General features: G+C 34.4%; 1 protein-coding gene across 6 annotated transcripts in view; it reads right to left on the bottom strand.

The window, feature by feature from the left end:
* LOC112046086 (protein enabled) overlaps nucleotides 1-24,055 on the bottom strand; it is a 106,314-nt gene that overhangs the window by 69,467 nt on the left and 12,792 nt on the right. For 3 of the 6 annotated variants that reach the window (XM_052886702.1, XM_052886704.1, XM_052886703.1), the window contains exon 1: nucleotides 11,457-11,698. The exons of 1 other annotated variant lie outside the window; for it this stretch is intronic. The gene's annotated coding sequence lies outside the window, so the exon portion shown is untranslated. Of the gene's footprint in view, nucleotides 1-11,456; nucleotides 11,700-24,055 lie in introns of those variants that run through there. 2 more of the 6 variants (XM_052886706.1, XM_052886705.1) reach the window with 2 other exon arrangements.

Below are 24,055 nucleotides of genomic sequence, written 5' to 3'. Positions count from 1 at the left end.
TTTTATACCCTTTAACTCTTTGTAGTGTACATAAATAAACTGTGAACATTTTGAAAACTGTGAAAAAAAGTGTATAAACAAGATTTTGACTTCAATACAACCGTTAACTTTTAAAAAAACAGTGATGAATTAGTGCAATACGTTCACATACCGTTGTCAATTGAGTTACGTGTAACGCCACCTATTGGCCGAACATTAATTTATGTAAACAGAAGAAAGGAACCACTGACGCTGACTGACTAACTGTCAATTGACTAAATAGTTTCATTTTATGCCAGTAGATGGAACTATGATTTATCGGTAGAACATATTATTAGCACTTAGCGGCGAACACTATAAGTTAATACATATCGACGATATCATCTGGACTAGTGGCGCGAAATTAAGGAGCAAATATAATTAAACTAGACTTCGATCCCAGCTCATCATAAAAGTCATTTTTTATTCATTAGTGTTGCGCATGAGTAAAGAAGCCTACTTTTGAATAATACTGATGTACAATTTCACATATATCGTTAACGGCTGAGTGGCGTGGTGTGCAGGACGTCGGAGTCTGATCCACTGTACCCGGGTTCAAAACCTGCTACCGAAGTCATTGGATTTTTCGATTATAAATTTTATTAATTAATTATATTATATTTAATATTATTATTGATATAAAATTAGTAATTTAATAATCATTCAAAAAGTAATTTTATTCTGCAAATTATTCAGATACAGAATTATTACAGGGTGATAAAAATATACTCGTACAATAATGGCTGACTCGTCGAAAACTCGAATGGATAAAATGTATGAGTGTTGCGGTCGCAATATCAAAACAGCCGAAATTCTGAAATGTGCAACATGTACAAAAAAGTATCACTTTGTTTGTGTAAACACTTCAAATGATCTTTATATGGACTTATCTTCAGATTTTCTGTCATCATGGTTGTGTCCTGCATGTAATCGTCCCCGACCCGGTAAAGATAATTCTAACACTCCCCTTCGTGTTCCGTCTAGCAGAGACAGTCAAGAAACCATTAAGAGTGGTACCAAGAGAAATAAAAGGAAAAAATCTCAACTATCTGACAGTGACTCCGGCGCTTCTTATGACTTAACATTAAACGATGTACGTCAGGTTGTTAGAGAAGAACTAAAGGCTTTACTTGATGTGTTCAAAACCAATTTATTGTCTCAGTTTGGCTCTAAGCTTCAGGAAATAACTAATAATGTCACTCAAATTACTGATTCTATATCCTTCATGGAGCAACAGCATGAAGAGCTGAAGAAAGAAATCCAGCTAAAAATTAAGAATATTAACTCTCTGGAAAATGAAAATAAAATTTTACAAACTAACATAAATGATCTTAATACTAGACTATCACAATTAGAACAGCATTCTAGAGCAAACAATGTTGAGATTCAGTGCCTTCCCGAACACCGTAACGAAAACTTACTCTCAGTAGTCAATCAGATAGCGGTTACTACTAAATACAACCTTAAGGAAACTGATATCCATTTGTGTACTCGAACGTCAAAAATCCAAAAAGATAGTCGTAGGCCAAGATCAGTCGTAGTTAAGTTTAGTTGTCCAAGAGTGCGCGATGAGTTTTTGGCCTCTGTAATTAATTTTAATAAAAAAGCCGTGAAGGTCGGTGATAAACTAAATACCAGTCATGTCGGTCTTGGTGGTGAACCAAAACCGATATACGTAGCCGAACACTTGTCGCCTAACCAGAGGGCTTTACATGCTGCTGCGCGTATAAAGGCAAAAGAACTAAATTATAGATTTGTTTGGATTAAACGTGGGTGTATATACATGCGCAAAAGCGATTCAACGGAGTATAAATTCATAAGAAATATGGACACGTTAGCTAATTTAAAATAGTCTTAGGTAATTGTTAGTTAGTAAGTTATTAGTATTGTAATGCATGACGATTTATTTTTTAAATTTTTCAAAATTCAATGTAATTAAATGTTACTATCAAAATGTTAGGGGGCTTCGTTCGTCCACTAACGAAATATACCATGAAATACTGAATCACGATTATCAGATTATAATATTAACGGAAACATGGCTTAATAAAAGCATTTTTGATAGAGAAATTTTCGACACTAGATATAAAGTATACAGACGTGATAGGGACACGTCCTTATTATTTGGACATAAAAATACTGGGGGTGGTGTGCTCATAGCTGTCTCAAACCAACTGGTTTCACGGCGGGAAACTGAGTGGGAAAGTGAGTGTGAAGATATATGGGTTACTATTGATCTTATGACTAATCACGGTAAAAAATCTTTACATGTATGTGCTGTTTATTTAGCCCCACCGGTTAATAACGCATTACTTGATAATTTTCTTGATAACACTAGCAAAGTCTTAAATAATATTAGTAACACCACATTAATTACTGGCGACTTTAACCTTAGCGGTATAATATGGTCTGCATCTGATTATATTTCTGAGGCACACCCATCTCACTACGGTAACTGTATATTGAAAAGCTCCCTTATAGATTTTATGTCCTTGAACGGTTTAAAACAATATAATTTAACATATAACCACAAAAATAAAATTCTTGATTTAATATTAACGAATGAAGATATAAAGGTAAGCAAATGTGAATATCCCATTAGAAAGGTGGATAAGTACCACCCCCCTTTAGAAATCACAATATCCCAAAATATTACGGAGTCTAAAAATGTGAATGAATCTAGGAGTACTCTGAACTTTTATAAAGCAGATTATTTAAAGATAATTAGCAAATTAAACACAATATCGTGGATAGATGAATTTGCTATGTGCAATGATATAAATGCAATGGTTGCAAAATTCTATCAAATTCTACGTAATATTGTATGTACACATGTTCCCATAAGCAAACACAAACGTAGTACTTATCCTGTCTGGTTTTCCTCTCACTTAATAAAACTTATTAAATTAAAACATAAATATCATGAAAAGGTAAAAAAATATAAGAACCCGTTAGATTTGTTAGAATTCCAATACCTACGTAAAGACTGTGATAGATTGATAACAATCTGTTATAATGAATATATAAATAAAATAGAAATGGCAATAGGAAAAAATCCGAGGTATTTCTGGACTCATCTGAAAAATATTCGGAATAAAAATAGCGCTTACCCTTCAGTTATGACCTTGAATGATAAAAAAGCAAGTAACGCTAAGTCTATATGTGAATTATTTGCGACTCACTTTTCCTCAGTATATGAATATGATAATACAGAAGATAAAAACGAATCAAGTTTGGTAAATTTCAATGACTGTGATGAAATAGATAATCTTAATATATCCCGCTCAACTATTTTTAAAAAATTAAAGAGACTTGACCAGTATAAAGGAGCTGGCCCTGACAACATACCCCCAATATTTTTAATTAAATGCGCGTGGCCACTATCTTTACCGCTTTGTATGATATTTAACAGGTCCCTAAGAGATGGTCAGTTTCCTGATGTTTGGAAAGAAACTAGAGTAGTTCCTATTCACAAGTCTGGTAAACAAAACGATGTTAAGAATTATCGCCCTATTTCCATTATATCGACCATGGCAAAAGCCTTTGAAGCATTAGTTTACCAGCACATGTATTATCACTTGAAAAAATACATCAGTGACAAGCAGCATGGTTTTATGTGCCAACGCTCCACAAACACTAATTTACTACTGCATGTAACAAATATTGCTGAATGCTTAGATAATGGTTACCAAATGGATGCTATTTATACTGATTTCTCAAAGGCTTTTGACAAGGTAAATCACGGTCTGTTACTGTCCAAGCTCCATGCTCATGGTATCTCAGGCACTTTGTTAATGTGGAGTAAATCATATCTAGCTAACAGAAAGTCAGTTGTGGTAATCAATGGATTTAAATCAGGAATGTTTATAGCTCTATCAGGGGTACCACAAGGATCCAATTTAGGGCCTCTCTTTTTCAATGTTTTTATTAATGATATATGCAAAATATTTAAAAACAGTAATGTAAGCCTATTTGCAGATGACCTAAAATTAACGAGAGTTGTTCGGAGTGAAACAGACATAAAATTGCTACAGGAGGATTTGGGTAGATTGAGTTGTTGGTGTAAGATGAATAAAATGTTTTTAAACGTCGAGAAATGTCATCACATAAAATTTACACGAAACAAAAATAAAATATTATCATTGTATGATATTAATGGCAAGCAATTAGCTGAAGTTGGTACAGTTCGTGATTTAGGTGTTATTTTTGATAGCAAGTTGAGTTTTGTACCCCATATAGATAAAACTTTAGAATTAGCTAATAAATCCTTGGGATTTGTACTGAGAAGTTCAAAAAACTTCAAGCACAAGTCAACTATAATAAGATTGTTTGACTGCTATGTTCGGAGTAAACTCGAGTATTGTTGCACCGTCTGGTCACCGTATACTAAAACTCATGTACAAAGAATTGAAAGAGTACAACAACGTTTTTTAAAACAGCTATCTTATAAATTTAAAGTCAATCTGCATAATTATACAAACAGACTGACTTACTTTAAGAAAGAGAGTCTTGTAGTTAGAAGAGGGTTAATGGCTATGACATTCTTATTTAAATTATTTAACCATCAAGTTGACTGTTCTGATTTGATTCAAAGATTTCCGATTAGAGCACCGCGCATTAATAGGCCTCGATACCCGTGTAATCTGTTATATCATAAGACCTACAGAACAAAATTAGGCAAATTTTCTCCCATTCCTCGGATGTCGGACCTATATAATGAGTGTGTGAAACATCAAAAGGATATAGATTTATTCCACAATAATGTTAATAATTTTAAGCACTCAGTAATTGATGTACTGAATGCTAATACTTAATAATAATAATATTGTGACATCCTATAATGACTTCTTAAAATTAATAATTTCTTCATATTGACATTTAATATTAATAATAATTTCAGTATGTAAATATAATTGTATTGTATTCTTAATGTATTGTAATTTTTAGATTTAATTTTCTTGTTTATTTTTTTTTTAATTTTATGTGACTTATTTTTTATTTTAATGGCTTTTAATTTATTGTAATCCGACATTTTTTTTTAGATATTAATTTGCATTGTATATTTTTTGACATTTCATTGCTGACAACTGTAGTTTTGACGTAAGTTATTTTAATTAGTGAATGCTGTGATAACCTGTAATTAGCTGGGCAATAACTTAGTATATTAATGTAAATTATTGACATGTGACATTGTATCAGCTGTTGGTTGTCCTTATTAAATAAATAAATAAATAAGTTATATTTTACCATCGCGAAACCCTACATTGTCACTTAACATCAGGTGTCCTTGCTACTTTTCATTCCGGAAAAGTCCATGGTTCCCGCGGGATTTGTGACAAACTGAATTCCACGCGATAGAAGTCGCGGGCATCCGCTAGTAAGAGTATAAAATTAAGATAAACAGAGATTGTGGCAACATAATGATATCTCTGAGGATATAATTAGAATTGCTTCAACGTTTTCTTTGTTGGACACAACTGCGGTGAGGTTTTGACCGCAAACAACGCTCTGTCCTTTGATAGTTGACTTATCTACTCGTATATAGATATAACTTTATATAAATACCCCAGCTAAGTTTGTTGTGGGCTCTAGAGTCTAGACGAGGCACGTTTGGGACCCTCATACCCGAGTATGAGGGTTCGGTGGCTTTCATTTTAATTTTATAATTTAACTTATTACCCCAATTACTTAGTTAATTTTATTTATTAGTATTTTTTTTTCAAATTAATTAATATTGTACTTCTATTCATTATTTAATTCTTTAATATTGTGTTAAAAGTAATTTCTGGAATGATTTAAATGTAACTAATATAATATTTTGCATGCGTGATACAGAACAGATTATATTTATTTGTTAAGACCTTGTAAACTGTATCAGCAAATAAAGGATTTGATTTGATTTGATTTAATTTTTGTTTGTTGTATTTTTAGCTTGAATTAATTTACTGTCTTGGCATCACCTTCAAACTGATCAGCACATACGATGTTATTTTTCGCTTTTAGTATAAAGGAAATATTTTTGTGATTTTGAAAACTTATTAAGAAGTGTGAAGAATAATCTTTCTTTTATCTTTCATTAAGGAACTCGTATGCTTACCGTAAAATTGTACTAACAACATGTAACTGGTGCCAGAAACCAACGATTTTATACTATTAGATATGTTACGTGCCTACAAAATTACCGTAAAAAGTGATCTGAATTTATTTACATTAAACATATATTATGTAGTTTTTAAGTTATCAAATTTAAAATAAACAACATTTATTTTGTATGGTAAATGGAATATGGGTCCGAAATATACCGATATCAATTAATAAAAGTTAAGAATTTCTTATAAAACCCTATTTAAAAATTATGTATTTTTTTTAATTTTCCAAACGTCAAAAACGCTGTCGTCCATTTTGTATCGTCATTAGTTAACATGACGTCATAAAACATTTGAAATATAGACCATCATGGCTGACAACGATTTGGCTCGTATTGTCATATAAATATTTAAAAAAATAAAGGTTAAATTTTTTCGATATAGAATAATGATCAATTTAAGATCATTGAAAAAAAATGTCAACTAGCCTATTATTTGCTAAAATAACTTTCCTTATCTACAATGCGACTAAATGAAACTAAGACAATTAGCCACCTATGTTCGCCTCAGTTTCGACGCGCAAGTGTCATATCTAATAGTATACAATCTTTGCCAGAAACATATACATACAGTACGGCGACAATCTTGCAGACATATTTGAGACGCGTACACTTTTTAATTGCAATACAGACCCTGTTTCATTGACCCACATATCCTTAATGAAACTACATCGTAATGCGGGTACACTCGTCTCGGACCCGTCGCCGTTTGTGCCAATACTTGCTTGACAACGATATTTTATACTAGAGATAGGGCACTAGCGAATCAAAACTGAGGCGGACAAAAGTGCATAATTGTCTTCATTTCATTTAGTCGCTTATTAAAAGACGAAAGTTATTTAAACATATAATTCCTAAATATTGTGTACAATGTTGAGTTGTGTGTTTAGGAAGTGTAAAAACTATACATATATAGGTCAATGATAATTTTGTACTTTAGATAGGTTAATTCCCTATAAAATCACTGCAAAAAGTGATCTGAATTTAGCTACACCACTGAACATGCACAATTTTGTCTTTAATTCTATTATACTATACTCGTATTTCTGTATTTAATAGTTACACTTCCTGAACACACAACTCGACATAGTAGACGATATTTAGGTATTATTCGTTTAAATAACGTTCGTTGTTTTAAGCGATTAAATTAAATTAAGACAATTTTACACATTTGTCCGTTTCACTTTTGATGCACTATGACCTGCCTCTAGAGTAAAATAGCTCAACGGAAAGACCGGTCGGACTCGTCACCGAGGGGTGCTGGTTCGATCCACGCCCCGTTGGTCTATTGTCATACCCACTCCTAGCACAGTCTTTCCCGACTAGTTGGAGGGGAATGGGAATATTGGTCATATTAAAAAAAAAAAGATATGGCAAATATTCTAATAAAACTAAAAAAAAAACTAAAAACTAAAAATATCAAAGGTACATAAATATATAATGTAAACACAAAATTGTGCATGTGTCAGTGGAGTCGCTAAATTCGGATCATTTATTGCAGTGATTTTGTAGGCATATCTATAGTTTAAAATGATCATTGTCCGTAATGAAACTACATTGTAATGCGGGTACACTCGTCTCGGAGCCGGCGTTTGCACATACTTGCATGTAGTAATTGCTGGGGCTCAAACGAATGTGTATCACTATTGTTTGGATGCGAATGTATGATTGGTCGTTAACTTCGAGTACATGTCGAGTACTCGCAGTTGATTGCTCTCGAGTTAATAGCTTTCGAGTATCCAAACATTGCTGTGTTGTTTTTTCTTTACAAGTTAACCCTTGACTAACGTCTCACCTGAGGGCAAGTGATGATGCAGTCAAAGATATAAGCGGGCTAACACCCCTTTCGGTTTCTACACGACATCGTACCGGAACACTAAATCGGAACTAGCCAAACCTAGACCAATTAAGACAATCTCAATCGGCCCAGCCGGGGTTCAAACCCAGGACCTCCATTTTTAACCGACTTCCAAAAAGGAGGAGGTTATACGTTCGGCTGTATGTTTTTTTTTTTTTTATGTATGTCCTGCGATAATTCCGTCAATTATGAGCCGATTTTGAAAATTCTTTTTTTTTTAAATCCAAGTAATGTCTGTGTGTGTATGTCTATGGCATCGTAACTCTCAAACGCATGGACCGAATTCGACGCGGTTCTTTTCATTTAAAAGCCAACCATTGTTAATAATTTTCTTTGATCTAGCTGGCAACACCACTAGAACTTTTCTGCAATGATGGAAAGATTTTGGCATAAATGTCATTATTCTAGTTAATTACCCTTCCGGGGATTTCAAGATTTTTAATTTTAACTTGTACATTATTATGTCTTTTACGAAATAAACACATGTAGTAAGGTGAATATGAGGGACCTTCCTTTTTTCCTTCAATTAAGGATAATTGTGTGTCAACCTTGTGCGCTGTAGGAACAAGTAGGTATATCCTTAATCCTCATTCCTCATTACATTGCATGAATACAGAAATACACACAAATACCTAGATCAGGATTGGATACTAATATTTGAATAGAGCTCCATACGAAATGGCACGAGTTAGTGACGACGTTGGCTCGCTGATCGTTAGGTTTGTACGGGCGTTCAAACAAAATTACTAATATCTTTGTTATTTGTGCGTTTATGTGAATAGTTCATTTATTGAAAAATATCACATTTAATGTAAGGAAGCTAAAACTGTATGATTTTTTATCTAATTACGATAAAAGATTTTAATTAGATTTTGAAATTTTATAATCTTATTTATTTTGAAAATATCTCAGCCAAAAGACATCCATACAAACTTTCGCGTTTATAATATTAGTAGGATACCTAATAAATTATTATTTTGATAATTATTCGTTATAAGAACGAATGCCACCCTAGAAGTTGTATCCGCATCGGAGATCGGATGGTGGGTTGAAGTTAGGCCTGATAATGATGTAATTATGTTTATATGAAAATGTATTTATAATCTGTGGATATAATAAAGTAATCATAGAGTTGTTATTGTTACAAACTGCGCGTTACAGTAATATCATAGAACAAATTGTAACAATTTAATAATGGTAAATAAATACACACGACCGACTTTATAGCATGTCATACTGATAAGGATAATTATGTTGTAACTACATATATGTTACATATAACATCTATACGAATATTATAAAGCTGAAGAGTTTGTTTGATTGAACGCGCTAATCTCAGGAACTACTGGTCCGATTTGAAAAATTCTTTCTGTGTTAGATAGTCCATTTATTGAGGAAGCCTATCGGTTATATATTATCCCTGTATTCCTACGGGAACGGGAACCACGCGGGTAAAACCGCAGCTAGTAGGTAATATATGTAATTATATCAATACTAATATTAATAACACCTTTTCCTTAATAAGATTAAAAAAAATTGTATGGTTAATTTAATTATCTTAGTATTTTGAAAAACTTTAATTTTAATTTATCGTATTCATTTAATTTTCATCTTTTACCTACTGTCCCCTCTCATTAGTTGCTGTTATTAATTAATGTTATATTTATTTACATAATAACTATTTATTAATTTTAATTTTTTAATTTATTTACATAATAGTTTAGCAGCGACTTTGCGTTAAGTTTACAAATACCGCGTAAACCATGGATTTTTTCAGGACAAAAACCTCCTCCTTTTTTTGAAGTCGGTTAAAAAGTAGAGCCCATGCAATGTATAATAAATAAATATTAACTTTAATATTTAAGTACAATATATTAACTCGTTGGCTTGGTTGGTTTTACTTGAAGTTAAACCTAAAACAACTTATCCCGAACGGTGTTTATGGCTCGATCAACTATAACGAATGCTGAGTACAGTTAGCACCATAAACGTTAAACAACTTTTTGTTGATAGCCAAGGAATGAAACGTATTGGTTATCCTTGAACATTTTTTAGTTTTTTTTTATGGACAATAGGTTTGCGCTTGACTTTTTTTTTTCTTTACAAGTTAGCCCTTGACTACAATCTCACCTGATGGTAAGTGATGATGCAGTCTAAGATGGAAGCGGGCTAACTTGTTAGGAGGATGAAAATCCACACCCCTTTCGGTTTCTACACGGCATCGTACCGGAACGCTAAATCGCTTGGCGGTACGTCTTTGCCGGTTGGGTGGTAATTAGCCACGACCGAAGCCTCCCACCAGCCAAAAACATGAAACCAATATTACTATAAAACAAGTATACAATATCTAATCTATATGTACTTATAATTAAACTGTAACAGGTCAAATTCCGTACATTGAAGATATTTTGAAAATTTTAATTGGAGGGCATTATTTAATCGATACTGAATCCAAAAATTTTTGTTTCCGATTTCTTGTTGGTGTCTGTCCATGTTTTTGTTGACCGAGCATCACGCTGAAACTACTAAATGAATTCAAATGAAACCTGGCACATTTTGAGACCATAATACGGAAAATGTTATAGGATACTTTTTATTCCGAAAATAAAATAAGAGGAGGGTGAAATAGGGCTTGAAAGTTTGTATAGTTAAGTTACAGTTTTAGAAATCATAAAAAAATACGAAATATAATGTTTCAATTTTAATCAATTTTTAAAATTCAACCCCTTAAGTGGTAAATAGATTACATTGATCCGCTAGTACATAATATCTATACAAAATTCTAAGTAGCTTATGTCACTACCACAGTTCTGGGGAACTCGAACACCTAATATGTCAAAAACCGTCCAACCTTTTGGGCTATAGAGCGTGCCAAAGAAATGGGCATACACATACATACGCTAGAAAAACATTACCCTCCTTCTGACGCAGTCGGGTAAAAAGCAATGATGAGATTAGTGGGACGCGGTGGCCTAGATAGTGCCTTTAACATTTTTTCAGACAATTATACACCTACATAACTAATAAATATATATCTTAGGTATTGTTAGATGATTTTTTTAATGACGAAAAATCTTTTAGGCCAGTTTTAATTTTCACATAAGAAGTAAGAGTACAAGTGATTTTCAAATGTAAATAATTAAGTAATATTGTAAATGATGATTGATATACGAGATCATTTAAAAAGAGCTGAGTTTGTAACTTTTTGTACATACATACATATAGTACATATTCATTTTATTTTTTCCCTTAGGAACAAGCGAAGGTCGTTATCCATACAGCCTATTTAATTAAAGTTACATTAACATCTTATATTACTAACGTCAGGGGTATTTCATACCCAAAAAGGTAAACTGTAATAAAATTGCTATTTATGAGCAATGCTTCCGTGCAGGTTATTTTTTCTTAAAATAAATCAAAAATCTTATAACAAACCACAATAAACTGTTTCACTGAGATATATGCCAAAGAATAAATTTGAATTAAAAAAAAAAACTTTGAATGATATTCAATAAAGAAAAAAATATTCAATCAAACAATGATAATCACATCACATTCCACATACACAATGGATCTTTGTCACTGCTGTCATAACACGATTGATCTATAAAAGTGATCTATAGATCATCGATCCACGCGTCTGCGCGTACGCGGGAGCCGCAAAACACTAGTTTAACAGTAACCAAGAGCAAGACTGCGGGAAATTGTAAACACCGAGCGGAAGTGAGAGGCGTGTATGCAGTAAGAAAGGGACACACTGCGATTTGTTTATGCGACATCAAACCTTGGTTAGTGTTGTCATAGATAAGTTAATGACGGCAGTAGATCTATTGTACTGTGGTTTTAAAATACCTATCTCATTTTGTGAATATTATGATGTGCATGATAAATCGGCATCAAATATCAATTTAATATGTAATTTCTAGTAAATTTATATGTCTAGGTATCTTAACTTGTTAGCAGTGTTTTTTGTATTTCAGTGGATATTGTAACGCCATCTCGTACTCTTGAGGAACTTTAATTTTATCTTACCTTTACGTCAATGTACCAATATACCTACGTAAATTTTACTAATACATTAATACATTTAATACATTTACAGTATATATTTAAGTAAATTTTCTTGCAAAAATCTCATGTTTTTTAAGCAAAGAACGACACTTAATACAGTTTATAAACCCAAATCATACTTATCTATAGGTACTAATATTATAAAGAGGAGGGAGGAGTTTCTGGTGTTATAGGTTCTTTGCATCTACTGAAGTTTTTACTACTTTGTTTGTGAGTGTCATAGGCTATATTTTATTCCAGTTCACGGGAACGGGAACTACGCGGCTAAAACAGCGGGTTGTCGGCTAGTCTAAAATAAAAAAAATTCAAGCCATATCCATTGTACTACGTACGTACGTATAACATAAAACACATTCATACTTATTACCTTAATACGATAAATAAATAATAAACAATTAATAAATGCTATTAACTCGTTTCGTTTAATATTAAATTGGGACTGGTGCACACTAGGTCATGCCAATATTTTGATAGAATAAACGTTGATGACTCTCCGACTCAAAATATTTATACACTCGCATGGAATAAAGTAAATTTAATCAGTAAATATGTAACGAAAACATTGCGAATCCAGTCGCTGCAATGCAGATTCCCATTAATTTTAAACTTCCTATTTAAAAGTAAGAACAATTAAAAGTACAAACTTTTAATTGCTCTAACTTTTTGGATCACTATCAAAGTAATTGTTATTACTTGTTTTAATAACCATTATTAATTATTATTATGATTATTTATAATTTTTGAAGAAACAAAAAAAACTTTCGACGTTTTTAAGCTAACCTGTAAGAGAAGACCACCTAATCTAAAACTAATCACCATCTAGGTAAGCGAAGCTAAAATAGAAAAAAAAAATCCTTTTTCTACCTACCTACCTATTTCGTCACATTCTGTATTTAAAAAAAATGTATAATATTAATGAATCAAATGAAAATTAAAAAAGAAAAGTGTCAATAGCATCAATAATAATAAAAAAAAATATTACAAATATTTTTTATAAAAAGTGTATTCGTAATCCTAATATACCGTATAGGACTACAATCTCACTTGGTGATAAACGTAGATATAACCCTAAAATGTATACTCGGATTATTAGGTATAATATCACTCAAGAAGCGTCGCATCTATGCTAAAACATCATAATCTATGACGTATTTACATTCAGTGACATGGAGCGTTTATTGAGATGAATCCGGTGACAGGAAGCTGTGCACAGCGCCGCGTGTGATTTATATAACGGTTACTATGCAATGACGGCCCCGTTGTTTGTTTAATAGGATATTGAGGTCCAGGGTTCGAGTCAATATAATTATGTATCTATCTATGATTATGTATATTTTGTTTTTCGTTATAACCAGTTTCTTCAGTTGGTTTAGACAGCCGTTTGCCGATTTATAATTGTTATAGTTTTTGGTAGAACATGTATTAGATAGATATATCTATACTAATATTGTAAAGAGGCAAAGTTTGTGGTGTTGTAGGGGTAATCTTTAGATCTACTGAACCGATTTTGAAAATTCTTTTACCACTAGAAAGCCACGTTATTTGTGAGTCTCATAGCCTGTATTATGACACGTGATAGCCCAGTGGATATGATCTCTGGAGGGTGTAAGTTCGAATTCGGTCCGGGGCATGCACCTCCAACTTATCAGTTATGTGCATTTTAAGAAATTAAATATCACGTGTCTCAAACGGTGAAAAAACATCGTGAGGAAACCTGCATTACCTGAGAATTCTCTATCTAGTGTAAAGTCTGCCGATCCGCATTTGGCCAGCGTGGTGGACTAACCAACCCCCTCTCATTCTGAGAGAAGATTCGTGCTCAACAGTGAGCCGAATATGGGTTGTTAATGATAATATATTTGTAGACTTTTATTGTAGATACTTACATAATATTCTGTTTTGCGAGTATACATAGTTAGGTACATACTCACTTAATGTATGAACTTGTACTTATTTACCTGCAACAGAGAAATTAATATTTTTAATTAAACACACAACTTGATATCATAACTCTCGCATCTCTATTACAATTCTCTTTTCGTTCGTTTTAACCCCCAACGCAACACAAAAAGGGTGTTATAAGTTTGACGTCGATGTCTGTCTGTTTGTGTGTCTGACTGAGGCATCGTAGCTGTAAAACAGATAGACCGATTTCTATGCGGTTTGTTTTCATTTGAAAGCCAGTAAGTAAATATTTTTTTTTGATGCAGCTTACACATGGAACTTTTCTGTTATGTTAGAAAGAATTTCTGGTAGTTATTCTAGTTCAGTTTCTGATAATCGGGGGTTCCCCAAATTTTCAATTTTAACTAGAAAAAAAATAAAATCTAATCATGTTTTAATAACTCTTATCATTTTAAATGCTGACCCAAATCATGTGAATCGGACCCTATCGCCTAGATCACCAATTAGGCATTGTCGAATTAAAAAAAAAATTTCGAATAAAAAAAAAAGGTTGCTGAAAATGTTCTTAACACCCAAGAAGAAAGAACCAACTCGGCTGGGCTGCATTCGGGAAACTTCGCGACATCTTTTCGTCCGAAATTCCTCAGTGCCTGAAGACAAAAGTCTTCGAACAGTGCGTGTTGCCTGTGAGGACCTATGGTTTCGAGACTTGGTCGCTTACTATGTCGTTAACTATAACCTCATAAGAAGGCTCAGAGTCACACAGCGGGCGATGGAACGAGCTATGTTAGGACTATCTCTGCGTGATCGAATCAGTAATGAGGAGATCCGCAAAAGAACCAAATTCACCGACACGAACACGACCAAATTCACGACTCATAGCTCAACGAGTTTCGAAGCTGAAGAGGCAATAGGTGGGGACATAGAGCTGATGGACATTAGGGTCCCAAAGTGCTGAAATGGCGACCCCGCACTTGTAAGCGCAGTGTTGGTCGACCCCCCTCCAGGTGGACTGACTACATCAAGCGAGTCGCAGGGATTCGCTGGATGCAGGTGGCTCAGTATCGTGATGTTTGGAAGTCCCTACAAAAGGCCTATGTCCTGCAGTGGACGTCCATCGGCTGATATGATGATGATGATGATGAAGATGAAAATGTTCTGGTAATAAATAAAATGCCAGGAATTTACATAAATAATAATTGTTATTAAATTAATTTATATTTATGGTAGAAAACTCTTTCAGGATTGCGGCTCCACTACGCTGTAAGCACGGATAAAAAAGAAAAAAATAGCAAGTTTCTCGTTGCAACGAAGACGGTTCTTCACTTTAATGAGACTAACCCAATTACATTTTTTATTCTATACTAGCGGACGCCCGCGACTTTTCGAGACATTACATTTTCACGAATCCCGCGGAAACCATAGACGTTTCTGGGATAAAAAGCGACGTAAATGTGTAACAAACATACATATTATATACCCACTTACACACAGACGCACTCAAACTTTGTTAATATAATCTATACCTACAATAAATCTGTAGAGAGGTCAATTCTGTACATGAAATATATTTCCAAAATAACTATCAGGGGGTGATTAGTGATCGATACTGATGCCAAAAATGCAATCAGTAAAATTTTTGTCTCTCTGTCTGTATGTTCGTTATAGAAACAAAAATACTCCACGGATTTTAATGAAACTTGGTACAATTATTCTTCATACTACTGGGCAGGTTATAGTATACTTTTCATCACGCTGCGATCAATAGGAGCAGAGCAGTGAAGGGAAATGTTGGGAAAACGGGAGAAGTTACTCCATTTTTACAGTGATACTACTCTAAGGGCTGGATTATAGATGTCGGACAAAGTCGCGGGCTTCCGCTGTAGTGAGTAATATTATGATTTATGTTTTAGCGGAATTTATCGGCCACTTGTTCCAAGGCAGATATTTATAATAGATGCCATTGAATTTTAGAATTCTATCATAATCTACTCGTCAGTATGGCCTATTCTATTATATCTACATACTATATGATATCCACCATTATATCTACATACTATATGATATCCACCGTAAGCATCGGAAGACATTTGTAATTTGTATCTTAGTATGTGGATGACATTTTGTCGATTGATTTGTTTTTTATTTTGTTGGGTAAAGACCAAAATTGGAAATATGCCAGTAGCTGGCCCATGATACAAAATTACAAATGTCATCCGGTGCTTACGGTGGACATCATGATGTATGTTCAATATGTTGATAATAAATACCAAAATAGTGAATAAGCCAGCAGTAATTCTAGAGGAATCTGTATGTATAAACGCGGTAATTACAAATTTTTGGAAGTCGTTTAACATTTTACTCTAAATTGAATGAATATTATACGATTTTCTCATAATTTCTGTGTTTTTCTGAGGACAGTCTACGAATATTAACCTGTATCTAAGAACGAATTTGTACGTACATATACGCCTACCCCCGTCAAAAACCTAGCACAAGCCACTGTCTATGCCACCATCGAAGTTGACGCAGAAACGGGAACGATGTAGGCAGGCTATTCATTCCAAGACAGCCCGAGGCGTAGACTGTGGACTTTAGTCGGCCAGTGAATGGTTTACACGGCGCCATTGTCGCGGCAATACGCCGAGTGAATGGGGGGATGAATGAAATGAGTGGGAGGATGAGTGGGATGAATGGGGGGATGAATTTTAAGATTTCTGCGTCTCTACGCCTTTTTCCGGAGTCAAAAAAGAAATTATTATGAAAGCAGACGCATCCGTGCAATAGTACAAATAGGTGCAATTATGAAGCTAGATGCTGTGATGTACTAGACCTTCGCGATTTTATAAAACCACAAACATAACCTACTTTATGTTGAGTAGAAATTCTCTCCAATACCGACCACACACGATGGAGCGAGCTACACTCCTCGATAGCCGATTGAGTAAGACTCTGGAGTCTTCTAATGACTGACTGTTAGCGACCAAGTCTTATAGAGATAAAATACTTGGTCGTTACAGTAATGAGAACTAGTAAACTAGTAATCATTCAGCAGGCGATGGAGCGAGCTATACTCGAGAGTATCAACTGTCTGCCTCTAATTACTTAGGAGAAAATATAGCAGAGACTACAAGCACAAAGTTTTTAGGTCTTTATATAGATGACTGCCTGAATTGGAGAACCCATATTGAAGACTTGTGTACAAAATTGAATAGATTTTCATTTGCTCTGTATATGCTCTCAAAAGTAGTGAATCAGTCAGCTGTTTTAATTGCTTTTAATGCATATGTTACAGCAAATATACGCTACGGTATCATATTCTGGGGAAATTCATTTGACCGTGATAAAGTTTTCAAAGCACAAAAGAAGTGTATTAGATCAATATGGCATTTAAGTCCTACAGTTTCGTGTAAACCATATTTTGAAAAATTTAAAATTATGACCTGCCCATGCATGTATATTTATGAGGTACTAGTGTTTATGAAAACTAATAGTCAATTGTTTGAATATTCAGATAGTAAACGCAGAAAAAATAAAATCTGTTACACATGGCATAAAACATATTTATATAATAATAGCATATTTCACATGGCGCCTAAATTGTACAATAAACTGCCTCCAGAGTTAGCCGACAGAAACTTGAGTGCTGCCGGATTTAAGAATAAGATCAAAGAATTTTTGCTCAAGAAATGTTATTATTCTATTAAAGATTATTTAATTGACATTTTTTAATAAACTTTGACGTAATTTATTGACACTTTAGAGAATAAGCGAATAGTGCGCATATGATATTGTAAAAAACTAATTTAATATTGTATTTATTTTGACTAGTGATTTTTAGATAGTGTTTTAAGAAATTTGCATGCCAGTATATGGCGAATTGTATAATGTACCTATTTCAACATTTATTGTATACCAGCTAATGTAACTGTACAATTGCAAATAAATAAATTGAATTGAATTGAATTGAATTACACGACCATTAATTCTTTAGATTGGAATACGTTAATGTTTGGCTGCTAAAATGAGCATGGCGGTAGTAATTTCTCCTACGGATCTGAGACTTGATCACTAACTATGGGCCTTATTAGAAGGCTCAAAGTCAGCGGGCGATGGAGCGAGTTATGCTTGGAGTTTCTCTGCGTGATCGAATCAGAAATGAGGAGATCTGTAGAACGAAACCAATGTCACTGACTTAGCTCAGTGAAGCTGAAGTGATAATGGGCAGGCCACATAGTTCGAAGAGCCGATGGACGTTGGCCAAGGTGCTGGAATGGCGACCCCGCACATGAAAGCCTAGTGTTGGTCGATCCCCCACTAGGTGGACCAAGGACATCAAGCGGGTTGCAGGGAGCCGCTGGATGCTGGCGGCTCGAGACCGTTTGAAAGACTATGCCGAGGCCTACAGCAGTGGACGTCCATCTGCTGATAATGATGAATGATGAAGAGTAATTTCTTGGAAAATTTCTGTTAAAAAGAGCTTTACTACCACCTACTAAAATTCTTAAATACATTCAAAATACACACAATATATGCGAGTATTTAATGAATATTGTTGGCTTTTAGTTTTTTCCATAACATGAGTCAGTGGGGCTTCCATTTTCCACATGATTTGATGTTATCACCTGCATCATATGGCCCCCTATTAGGTTGCTCCGTCACAGATGTTTGCGTGATGCCATATTGTTGAAAATAGTTACTACTATTGCCGCTAGATGGCGTTACGAGTTAATTATTTAAGATATTCAACAATGCTATTCATAAAAGTTAGCATAAGGCCTCATTCGCACTAGAGTTAAAAAAGCTATGCGTTAGCGGGCGTAGCGTATTGTATGAAGTTCTATTTCCAACGCCCAAAATTCAAAATGCAACACTGCTCGATAAAAAATCTAAAATAGTCGTGTTTTAAAAACGCTGTCGTGTAAACGCGTGTGTATTTGAACACATTTTTAACGTCCGTTAAAAAAGCTCTCGTGCGAATGAGGGCTTAACTAGAAGCGTTCTTCGAACCAGAACCAGAACCTTATCGGATACAATATCTCATATTCCATAAAACTTAAGTTAACCAAAACTGGAGATCGAACCCAGAACCTCGTATTACATCATTATCATAGACACTGCACCGTCAATTACCACCAGAAGAAACCGTGGTACACGACGAAAAAGTTGACTATGAAAAAAGTACCAGGGCTTCATCATTAATGAAGATATTTAAAATCAAGTGCGAGTACATTGACCTTCGAAAGTAAACAATACATTACAATACAATACAACACCTGACGACGTCCAAAAGTATTGACAACAATGATTAGTATATTTGCATACATCATAATGACACTTGCTAAATGAAATAGACTTGAAAGTAAAGCTTAGGGTACACTACACTCATTTTTGCGTATCCATCGTTGGACGTAGATTATATATCGTTGGATAAGTTACCGAGTTTGCTGTCCTACGGATCTTAGTAGCCACGTTTCGAGTCCGGGATCATGCCAAAAAGAAAGGTTGTCTTTGTCAGGTATTATCCGTCGTCCTGTTAACTACCTGATACGGATTGGTAACAGATTTAACAAAATAAATAAAACATTATTTATAAAAGTAGTAATTTGTTAACAATATACATTGTATTGTACCAATATACATTGTAGTAGTACATTGGTAATTTAATCCGCAATGTTTAACAAAAATCAGATTTTTAAAATGTTAATTGCAACAGCTACAGAATTGAAAATACTGATTCAATAGAGAAAAATTAGGAAAATCCGAAAAAAAAAATAACTTGGTCACCCTAGAGATTTTTTGGAAAACTGTTCAAATTAGTTTTAGATCAATAGGCGGTGTATCTACCATTTCTGTGTTATCTATTAATTACGGGACACCCTGTATATTGGCAATGAATCAAACATTTTAACCCTAAGGCTGTCAACCCACATTGGAACTTATATTGTTCTATGCTCTATCCTATAGACTATCTATAAGATCTTATAGTGGGCCATTAAGCTGGTAATAATGACAATGATCTTCAGTGATCACGAACACCAGGCCGCCCAACATCCTTGTCGAACTCAGTGTACATTCGCCCTTACCCAATTAATGCCAGGCCACGGCTCATATAATGTAGCCGGTTAATACAATACATGTCATGATAACATCCGGTCGGATGAGCCTATTAAATCATGTGTACGTGTGGTCAGGACCCCTAACTGTAAATTAGGGTACAAGTGCACAAGCGAAAGCGATTTTGATACGGTTATACGTACATAACTTGGTGTCTTTGTAGATCTAAGATCATCACACCGCACCACGACATATCTCGAGGCAAGAGAAAAACAAATGTCGACCAAAAGCGGAGAAATCTACAACATCGCTCCCGGTATTCATCATTTTCATTATCATCGAAGTTGGGACCATTTTAGACCTACTAAAGTCGATCCAAATGAGTGACAGCCCAGTGGATTTCGGAGGGTGTGGATTCGAACCCGGTCTTGGGCATGCATCTCTAACTTAAAAAAAAAGTTGTGCATTTAAAACAAAAAAAGTCTCAAACGGTGAAGGGATAACATCGTGAGGAAACACCAGAGAATTTTCTTAATTATCTGCGTGTGTGAAGTCTGCCAATCCGCATTGGGCCAGCGTGGTGGACTATTAGACTAGCCCCTCTAATTCTGAGGATGAAGTCGGTCCAAATGAGCGCGCGAGTAATGCTCATTCATGCCAGGCCAGGCCAGGCCATGCCATTCATGGAAGATTTTCTCATTCTCTTTCTGTTTCCTTGACAACATTTATACAGACGTAAAAATGTAAAAAAAAACTGTGGCATTTAAAATGTTAGTAATGGATTGTATTTGCGGCTAAATTCACACACGCTGAAATTGGTTTTTGCATAAAAGTTTCTACTACTTAATTATCACAAAGATAAGTAAAAAATTAAATTAAACTTTTTAATACTTACAAATAATGCAAATATTATTTATTCAAAAAAAATAGTAAAACTATAGTAAACTGAGTTTAAGTTTAATGTTTATTTGCTTATTTAACTATCTCATAAATATCTTTGATATTATCGCTAACGTGAATGACTTGGGTCAAACAAAATTGCATCATACGTATGATTATCGAGCGTTGAACGCTCGCGAAAAAAATGAGGTCGCCAATGACACTAAAAAGGTAGGCGGGTTAAGACGGACACACTTAACAAGCTTCAGGGAACATCCATATCTGACGTAATAACCCAAGCCACCCACAATATAGAAAGAAGTTCTATTTTATGATGCAGATTTTGCTCGGGTCGTAGTAGAACGTGAAACTGAAGGAGCGATATTGTAGTAACGTTTTCGTCTTCTGAAAATAGAATATCCCACCAAAAACACTTTCAAGTAAAGTAATGCCATGTGTGTGCAAATTACTTTGACTGTAGAAATGTTAACAGGTCTCAAGAAGAGTCAAGCTTTTCAATCTTTTTAAATCAGTCAAAAACGTTTCAAAAGTGCCTATAAACGAAAATTGAAATAAATGAATTTTAATTTTTTTTTCTACACGCCCTTATTTCTCTCTCATTAATATTATATTGTGTGAGTCTTAATCTTAAATTCTCTACAAAGTTAAGTTAGCTTTAGCATTTTCTATATTGTGTTCTCTACATACCCTACACTAGTCAATCACACATTTCTTACAAAACCTATATGTCACAATAGTACCAGGAAATCAGAAAATAGTTGAAGGTGATCAAACAAGCAACAGCTGAGTCAAAAGTACTAGGAAATCAGAATTACTCAGAAGGTATGTGAAAATAAAAAAAATACAACCGACTTCAAAACCTAGAAACGTACCCACTAAACTAAAAAGCGAAAAATAACATCATAATATGTTCTACCTGCTGATCAGTATGAAGGCGGTGCTAAGCCGGTGATGTATTAATTCAAGCCATGTGAGAATATCTTATAAATTTAGATTTTGCAGACAGTTTTGTTTCATGTGGTCCTGTCAGAAATGGCTTAAATTAAGACAACACCGGCTAAGCACCGCCTTCATACTGATCAGCAGGTAGAACATATTATGATGTTATTTTTCGCTTTTTAGTTTAGTGGGTACGTTTCTAGGTTTTGAAGTCGGTTGTATTTTTTTTATTAAAATTTTTATTATTTTTCCATTTTTAGTGTAAAATTTCATCCCAAACGAATTCATCAGATCCCTAATGACAGTCACAACCCATCTTGGTACAAAATTCTCAGCAATACAAATTAATCAAGCCCAAGCACAAGGTAGCTACCGTAAACCGTTAAGGAGTTCCCTTAATTGACCTTGGTCTTCATCATCAGACCCCTAATAACAGACACAACTCATATAGGTAGAAAGTTCTTAGCAATACGAATTAATCAAGCCCAAACACAAGGTAACTGCTGTAAATCGCCGAGGAGTTCCCTCGTCTGTTTTATGGCTCCATCATCAGACCGACTTTAAACCTTCATGAAATTGTAGTGCTTAAAAGTACTAAATGGAAAATTTTACGAACACACTAGACACCCATATCATTTTCGAAAGTTCCCCTCAATTTCTCCAGGATTCCATCATCAGATCTTGACATGATGGCAATGGGACCAAATGGGGACTATACCGTTTCAAACAAAAAAAGAATTTTTGAAATCGGTCCAGGCGTCTTCGAGTAATCGGTGTACATACATAAAAAAAAAAAAAAAAAAAAAAAAAAAAATACCGACCGACCGAATTGAGAACCTCCTCCTTTTTGAAGTCGGTTAAAAAATAGGACAAATCTCAACCACAGATCCGTTGTCCGAGATATGAACTAGTTTTTGTTGAATAGCCTTCGAAGCGGTTACTTTGCCGATATAAAGGAACAAAAGCTCTATCTATTGTCCAGATTGAGGCAATCAACTGTGGAAAGCGAAATACGAATACCGTTAACTGGCGGTTAGAGAAAGGAAGCCATCTTCTACCACTTTTTTAATGTTAAACGACAAAAAAAAACAGGCAAGTGCGAGTCGATTCGCACATCGAGGGTTCTGAACAGTTTTTTTTTAAATGATTTAATACATATTTCTTGAGTACTTTGCCTTGTGTCTTGAGTTGCTATTGGACTTGTTACATCAAGCGAGTTACAGGGATTTGCTGAATACAGGGGGACTGGAGATCCATGGGCTGATATGATGATGATGATGATGATGATGATTAGGCGTCCGACTGAACACTGAGAGGTCCAAAATTGTCCAAGACTTAAAGTACCTAAAGACCGTGTTTAGAGTGAGTAAGACAAGTCCATAGGGCGTAGGTCGAACCTATATCCTCGGTGTTGATTCTGACCCTTTAAGCATGGAACTATAAAGGCTGAATTAAAAAGAAAATAAAGTTTTTGAATTTTCTTAGACTATATGGATTGTGCTTTGATAACGCCTGCTGTATAAAATCAGCAATAGTTCTTAGCTAAAGTGGAATGCACAAAATTCTTAACTAGGGCAGGTACTATACTATACTTACAAATTGTACAAACTGGAAAATTCCCGTACAGATTCGTAATGAGTCTTCAGGGTAAGCAGTGCATATTTGCATCTACCAAACGCACGCTAAGGTCGTCTAATTAATTTAAGAAAAAAAAAAAATAACTATATAATATATTTTTAACCTTCGACGCAAAAAGAGGGGTGTTATAAGTTTGATGTATCTGTCAGTTTGTCTGTGGTACCATTGCGCCCGAATGGATGAAGTGATTTCAATTTAGTTTTTTATTTTGACTTGTACATATGTTTTCTGTGCTTATGCTCGTGTGTTCTTAGACATGTTTGATAAAAATCGGTTGAGCCATTTAAAAGTTGTGGGGATGGAAACTGGGGAAGAATAACTGAATGTCTACAAATATACTCGAGTGGTGTCTCCAATGGAAGCGCACTGAAAGAGAATATTGATGACTTGATCGAGAAGTGTTATTAATAATTTCATGACCTTCGGGGGTTTTTCAAAATTTTAAATTTTATGTTATTAAGTAACTAGCGGACCGGTGAAGCTTGGCTTTGACTTATGTCCACTTTTTTCTTCCCTACCTCTAC

The sequence above is a fragment of the Bicyclus anynana genome, chromosome 18, assembly GCF_947172395.1.
Source record: "Bicyclus anynana chromosome 18, ilBicAnyn1.1, whole genome shotgun sequence".
NCBI lineage: Eukaryota > Metazoa > Arthropoda > Insecta > Lepidoptera > Nymphalidae > Bicyclus > Bicyclus anynana.
The sequence above is the reverse complement of the archived record's forward strand: the minus strand, read 5'-3'. Positions and strand labels throughout refer to the sequence as shown.